The 6234-nt window shown below is 41.8% G+C and overlaps 2 long non-coding RNA genes across 2 annotated transcripts; one reads left to right on the top strand and one right to left on the bottom strand.

Moving 5' to 3' along the window:
* LOC115392178 (uncharacterized) lies at positions 1 to 764 on the bottom strand. The gene is made up of 3 exons (XR_003931827.1): positions 659 to 764; positions 512 to 577; positions 1 to 246 (listed from the first exon to the last, which is right to left on the bottom strand). It is a non-coding gene; the product is annotated as an uncharacterized LOC115392178 (long non-coding RNA).
* A 3973-nt stretch (positions 765 to 4737) lies between these two features.
* Positions 4738 to 5493, top strand: LOC115392082 (uncharacterized). The gene is made up of 3 exons (XR_003931813.1): positions 4738 to 4843; positions 4925 to 4990; positions 5256 to 5493. It is a non-coding gene; the product is annotated as an uncharacterized LOC115392082 (long non-coding RNA).
* The last annotated feature ends 741 nt before the right edge of the window (positions 5494 to 6234 follow it).

Below are 6234 nucleotides of genomic sequence, written 5' to 3'. Positions count from 1 at the left end.
ATTAAATATGTTTATTTACACTCCAAATACAAAATAGATAATCCATACAAATGTAAATGTATCAGGCCATATTCATATAAAGTGCTCCATCATGGTCATATTGATTCAAAGTGCTCCACCATGGCGGCAGGGATGTGCTGGTGCTGCAGGACGGTCATCAGCAGCAGCTGGAATTGCATGTCTTCTCTTTGCACACGCAGTCAGAGGCACATTTGCTGCACCCGGGTGGGCAGCATGGGCAGCAGCCTGGAAAGACACAGATTGTGAGATGTGAGATGCAGACGAGACCATTTTGATTAAAGACATGTCAGATTTGGGCCAAACTGCTGGTCAGGCTCAAAACATCTTCATGTTTCAGATTACACAAAACCACTGCAATTAAGTCAAGTGCATCCACCTGTTGAGTGTCATGCATACAGGCCTAAAATCAACCCTCAAAGTTCACATTCGTCTCAAGATTTAACATTCAAAGGGTTCTAAACAGAGGATCAGAGGCCTGGGTTCCACTTACTCTTCTTGCATTTGCTGCAGCAACAATCGCAGCAACAGCAGCTTGAGTCACATTTGTGGCATTCAGCTGAAAAACAGGAGACACACGGTCAGTTTCAAAAGTTAAAATGTGAACAAACCAAAGCCACGCAGAGAGAACAAGACTCACGCTTTTTGCACTTGCACTGGCAGGGGTCCATGTCTCAGCAGTTGGCTTGTTGGTCCACGGAGAGAGAAGCTGCTGGTGAGGTGTGTTCTTCCTGGAAGGAGTCAGTGAGTTGTGACTGTAGGCTGGAGAGGCGGCCCTTTTATACTGTCCAGGAAACAACAGTACCGTGTGCAAAATGCGTCTGTCACGCTGAAGGCGGGAAAACATTACAAGCATTACAAACATTACAAAGCAATTTGTTTACACAGTGTGGTTTATCCTACCAATAGTGAGGACACACACATTCCCAGGCCGGGGTAGGTTTTATTACATCAGACTACATTTTCCACCTTGTGGATAAAAATCAACACCTGAATGAAATGTTTTTATTTTATTAATTTTTATTTTATTATTTTTTTTTTTTTAAATATTGTATTCAAAGGACAGAATAAATCATTAGGACACATGGAAGAGAACAGTTTGATCTGAACATATAGTTCCTGAAAAGAGGAAACACTAAACGGCACCATGTGACTGTCTGACATACGGTATCCTCATTGCTTTTTACAATCCTGTCCTAAAAAAAATTGCACAGGGCCCAACAGGAAACATACAAAGATGAGCTGACATATTTTTATGAAAGTTTTAGAAAAAAAAGAATTATATAAAATAAATCAATATCTCCCACTGTTTCTGATTAATCTCTTAGCAGTATATTGATGAAAGCAACTAGTTTATTTTTTGCTGAAGTTAGAAATTATTAATATTGAGAGACTTCCAGAATGACAGTTTTCAAAGTTATTTTAATGGTTAATTGAATTAGATTAACTGATCTCTGTGTGTTTTTACTGAATAAGCCTTAATAAATACTGGAAATGAGCTTCTTTGAGTTGCTGTTTGTGAAAGTTAATGTCAGAAATGCTTCTCACAACTCACTGTTTGATCAGGGAAATTAACTTTTTTATTCTCATCAAACCACAGAGATAGTGATTTCTAATTACAGTTTAATAAATTCTATCTACCTATCGGTCCATCCGTCTATCTATCTGTCTGTTGTCTTATATTTTGGAGAATGTATTTCTTTCATTTGGATCATGAAATCAAAACAGTCATTCTTCTCTTTTGCTGTGCTTCCTGGAGTTTTTGGGTTTGTGCACACGGAACACACACACGTCAGAGGCGTGCTCGCTGCTCTTCCTCGTGCTGCTCTGCGCTCGGCCGCTTTGCTCTTTGCACCCGTCATGAACGCACCACGCGCTGCAGGAAAAAAACGCTTTCAAGAGCGACTCGGGCGCACAAGAGACGCGACAAGATTCTTAATATAACTTAAAGCTCACAAATAGACTGCTTATCAGTACCAGCTATAGTTATATTGGTATAAACAGGCATAATAGCAGTTTAATGGTGAAATAAAGAAAATGAGCTGAAGCTACTAGAACAAAATTATCAACTACAAGAATTAATCATCAGCATTTCAACTTTTGTTGCCTCCCTGAAGTTGCGGAAAGTGAGGTAAAATGTAATGATACTTTATTCTGTCCATCCCACCTATTTTGTATCCCAAATTTAGCCACAGAAACAGTATACATTGCTGTAAAGAGTATTTAACGATGGAAGTGGGATCGTGAACGCAGCACTGACCAATTTGCACCTGCAGTGGAGGTGTGTTTTCCCACGTTTTTTTTTTTTCTTTTTTAATGGGACGTGACTCATGCAAAAAGTGCAGCGTGCTGCTCAGTGAAATCTGCTTCACAATGACAGGAAAAGCCGACATCGAAGGATCAAAAAGCGACGTCGCTATGAACGCTTGGCCGCCACAAGCCGGTTATCCCTGTGGAAACTTTTCTAACACCTCCTGCTTCAAACCCAGAAAGTCAGAAGGATCATGAGGGGGACAGTTGAAGGATTCATACTTTCTATAATCTTCCCCCTCACCTGCTACCCTTAAAGTGGCGGGGGAGTGTCTGGGGCTTTATGCCCCTGGCAGGGTCTCCCATGGCACACAGGTCCTGGGTGATGGGCCAGACCAAGGGCAGGTCAACAGCTCCTATGATGAAGTTATAATCGAGGTCCGTGACGTCGCCCGGTATGGCGCAGCGGGGGCCCCACCCTGGAGCCAGGCCTGGGGTTGGGGCTCGTAAGCGAGCTCCTGGTGACCGGGCCTTTGCCCACGGGGCCCGGCCGGGCTCAGCCCGAAGGGGCGACGTGGACCAGCCCTCCGGCGGACCCACCACCCACCGAGGGAACCGTAGGGGCCGGGTGCAATGTGGACTGCAGGGTGCCCGGCGACCCGATCCTCAGACACAGAGACTAGCTCTAGGGCCAGGGAATGTCACCTCGTTGGGGGGGAAGGAGCCTGAGCTTGTGAGGGAGGTCGAGAGGTCGAGAGGTACCGGCCAGATATAGTCCGTTTTTTACGGCGTTCTACAGCCTTCAGCAAAAGTGTGTAAAATATACATGTTTTCTTTGTCCAAACGCGCATATTTTACGCGCGTTTTATTAAAAACGGGCGATTTTTACGGTGTCCTAAGGATCAGACGCGTTGGATTAGTGGCGAATTGTGACTGTTTTGGCTTTCCATACCCGCTCTTGAAAGCGTTTTTTCCTACAGCGCGTGGTGCGTTCATGACGGGTGCAAAGAGCGAAGCGGCCGAGCGCAGAGCGTGGACGAGTAGCGAGCACGCCTCTGACGTGTGTGTGTGCCGTGTGCACAAACCCAAGAACTCCAGGAAGCACAACAAAAGAGAAGAATGACTGTTTTGATTTCATGATCCAAATGAAAGAAATACATTTTCCAAAATATTAGACAACAGAAAGATAGAATTTATTAAACTATAATTACAAATCACCATCTCTACATTTTGATGAGAATAAAACACTTAATGTCCCTTATCAAACAGTGAGTTATGAGAAGTTTTCAACCTGCTACAGTAGCAACAAAATCGGTGAAGTTTGTGTCTGATTCAGAATGAACACATTCTTGTGGAAAAAAATAAGGGACCACATTACATGTTCCACTGGATCATCAGGAAAAGTCGCTGAACAAACTACAGTTTGTGATGATGAACACTTTTTTCATGTTTAGTTCAGATGAGAGAGAGAAAGAGAGATGAGATTATCTAATTCACTTAACCATTAAAATAAAGTTAAAAACTGTCATTCTAGAAATCTGTCAATATTATAATTTCTACTAACTCTCTAGTGAAAAATAAACGACTTGCTTTCATCAATATACTGCTAACAGATAAATAAGAAACAGTGGAAGAGACTGATTTATTTTATACAATTCTTTTTTTTCTTAAACTTTCATAAAAAAATGTGTCATGAACGTATCTTTGCACATTTCCTGTTCGGCCGTGTGCAACTTTTTTTAATACAGGATTGTAAGAAGCAATTAAGACACTGTATTGTCAAGTGAGACAGTCACACGTGCTGTTCAGTGTTTCCTCTTTTCAGTAGCTATATGTTCAGATTAAACTGTTCTCTTCCATGTGTACTAATGATTCATTCTGTCCTTTGAATACTTCATTATCAATCAGTCAATCTATATTCGTAACACGCTTTTCAAATTACAAAATCAATAAAAAGTGTGTAACAATATTAAAAGCAAAAACCAATATTTCAGAAAATAAAAACATTTGGTAACAATTTACTTGAAGCACCCAGTATAACACATTATAAGAAGTTCTAAACACTCATAAATGATCACAATGCTTAATAACCCACTATACAGCATAGGGTTAGGGTTAGGTCCTAATGTTATAAAGCATTGTGATCATTTATGAGTGTTTATAACTATAGTTATACAGTGTCATAATGTACTTTCAATGTGTTATACAGGGTTGATTCAAGTAAAGTGTTACCAAACATTTTATTCAGTTGTGATTTTTATCCACAAGGTGGAAAATGTAGTCTGATGTAATAAATCCTGCCCTGGCCTGGGAACGTGTCCTCACTATTGGTAGGATAAACCACACTGTGTAAACAAATTGCTTTGTAATGTTTTCCCGTATTCAGCGTGACAGACGCATTTTGCACACGGTACTGTTGTTGCCTGGACAGTATAAAAGGGCCGCCTCTCCAGCCTACAGTCACAACTCACTGACTCCTTCCAGGAAGAACACACCTCACCAGCAGCTTCTCTCTCCGTGGACCAACAAGCCAACTGCTGAGACATGGACCCCTGCCAGTGCAAGTGCAAAAAGCGTGAGTATTGTTTACTCTGCGTTGCTTTGGTTTGTTCACATTTTAACTTTTGAAACTGACCGTGTGTCTCCTGTTTTTCAGCTGAATGCCACAAATGTGACTCAAGCTGCTGTTGCTGCGATTGTTGCTGCAGCAAATGCAAGAAGAGTAAGTGGAACCCAGGCCTCGGATCCTCTGTTTAAAACCCTTTGAATGTTAAATCTTGAGACGAATGTGAACTTTGAGGATTGATTTTAGGCCTGTGTGTATGACACTCAACAGGTGGATGCTCTTGACCTAATTGCAGTGGTTTTGTGTAATCTGACACATGAAGATGTTTTGAGCCTGACCAGCAGTTTGGCCCAAATCTGACATGTCTTTAATCAAAACGGTCTCGTCTGCATCTCACATCTCACAATCTGTGTCTTTCCAGGCTGCTGCCCATGCTGCCCACCTGAGTGCAGCAAATGTGCCTCTGACTGTGTGTGCAAAGAGAAAACATGCAATTCCAGCTGCTGCTGATGACCGTCCTGCAGCACCAGCACATCCCTGCCGCCATGGTGGAGCACTTTGAATCAACATGACCATGATGGAGCACTTTATATGAATATGGCCTGATACATTTACATTTGTATGGATTATCTATTTTGTATTTGGAGTGTGAATAAACATATTTAATTACTTCATTTGGTTTTGAGTGTCTTCAAGCCCTAAAGGTGACCTCATTCAATCTAAAGGGTTTCTCATTTACATTACCACTTAACAGATGTGGAAGAATTATAGAAAGTATGAATCCTTAAACCCCGAGTTCCCCAAGCTGATAAACTACCCTGAATTTTTGAAGTGCTGGATAATTCATTGTAATTGAATTTCAAACGTGTTCATAAAATATGTTCACAATACAGTTTCGGAAGGGGTAGACACTCCTACCCACTACTCCACTTACATTCTTGCTTATTTCCGTAAAATAAATTATGATACTTCATAATATTGTGATCAAAACATAAAGAATCACAGGATGCATCAGAGTTCACTGGAAAGGAGGGAGAATTCAATCAGCATACCCCACTTTGAGCATTATTGTATTCATTGTTTTTAATTTATATTTCTATTTCCAAAATAAAAATTAATTCATTCATTTTTTTATACTGCTGTTTCCTTTTCAGGGTCGCGGGTGGCTGGAGCCGATCCCAGCTACTGCGGGCGAGGGCGGGCTACACCTGGACAGGTCGCCAGTCTGTCGCAGGGCTAACACATAGACAAACAACCTTTCACGCTCACATTCACACCTATGCATGTTTTTGGACCGTGGGAGGAAGCCGGAGTACCCGGAGGGAACCCACACACACACACGGGGAGAACATGCAAACTCCACACAGAAAGACCCTGAGCCCTGGCCGGTATTTGAACCC

The sequence above is a fragment of the Salarias fasciatus genome, chromosome 7 (genome assembly GCF_902148845.1).
Source record: "Salarias fasciatus chromosome 7, fSalaFa1.1, whole genome shotgun sequence".
Taxonomy (NCBI): Eukaryota; Metazoa; Chordata; class Actinopteri; order Blenniiformes; family Blenniidae; genus Salarias; species Salarias fasciatus.
Note: the sequence above shows the minus strand (reverse complement) of the source record. Positions and strands in the feature narration are given on the sequence as shown.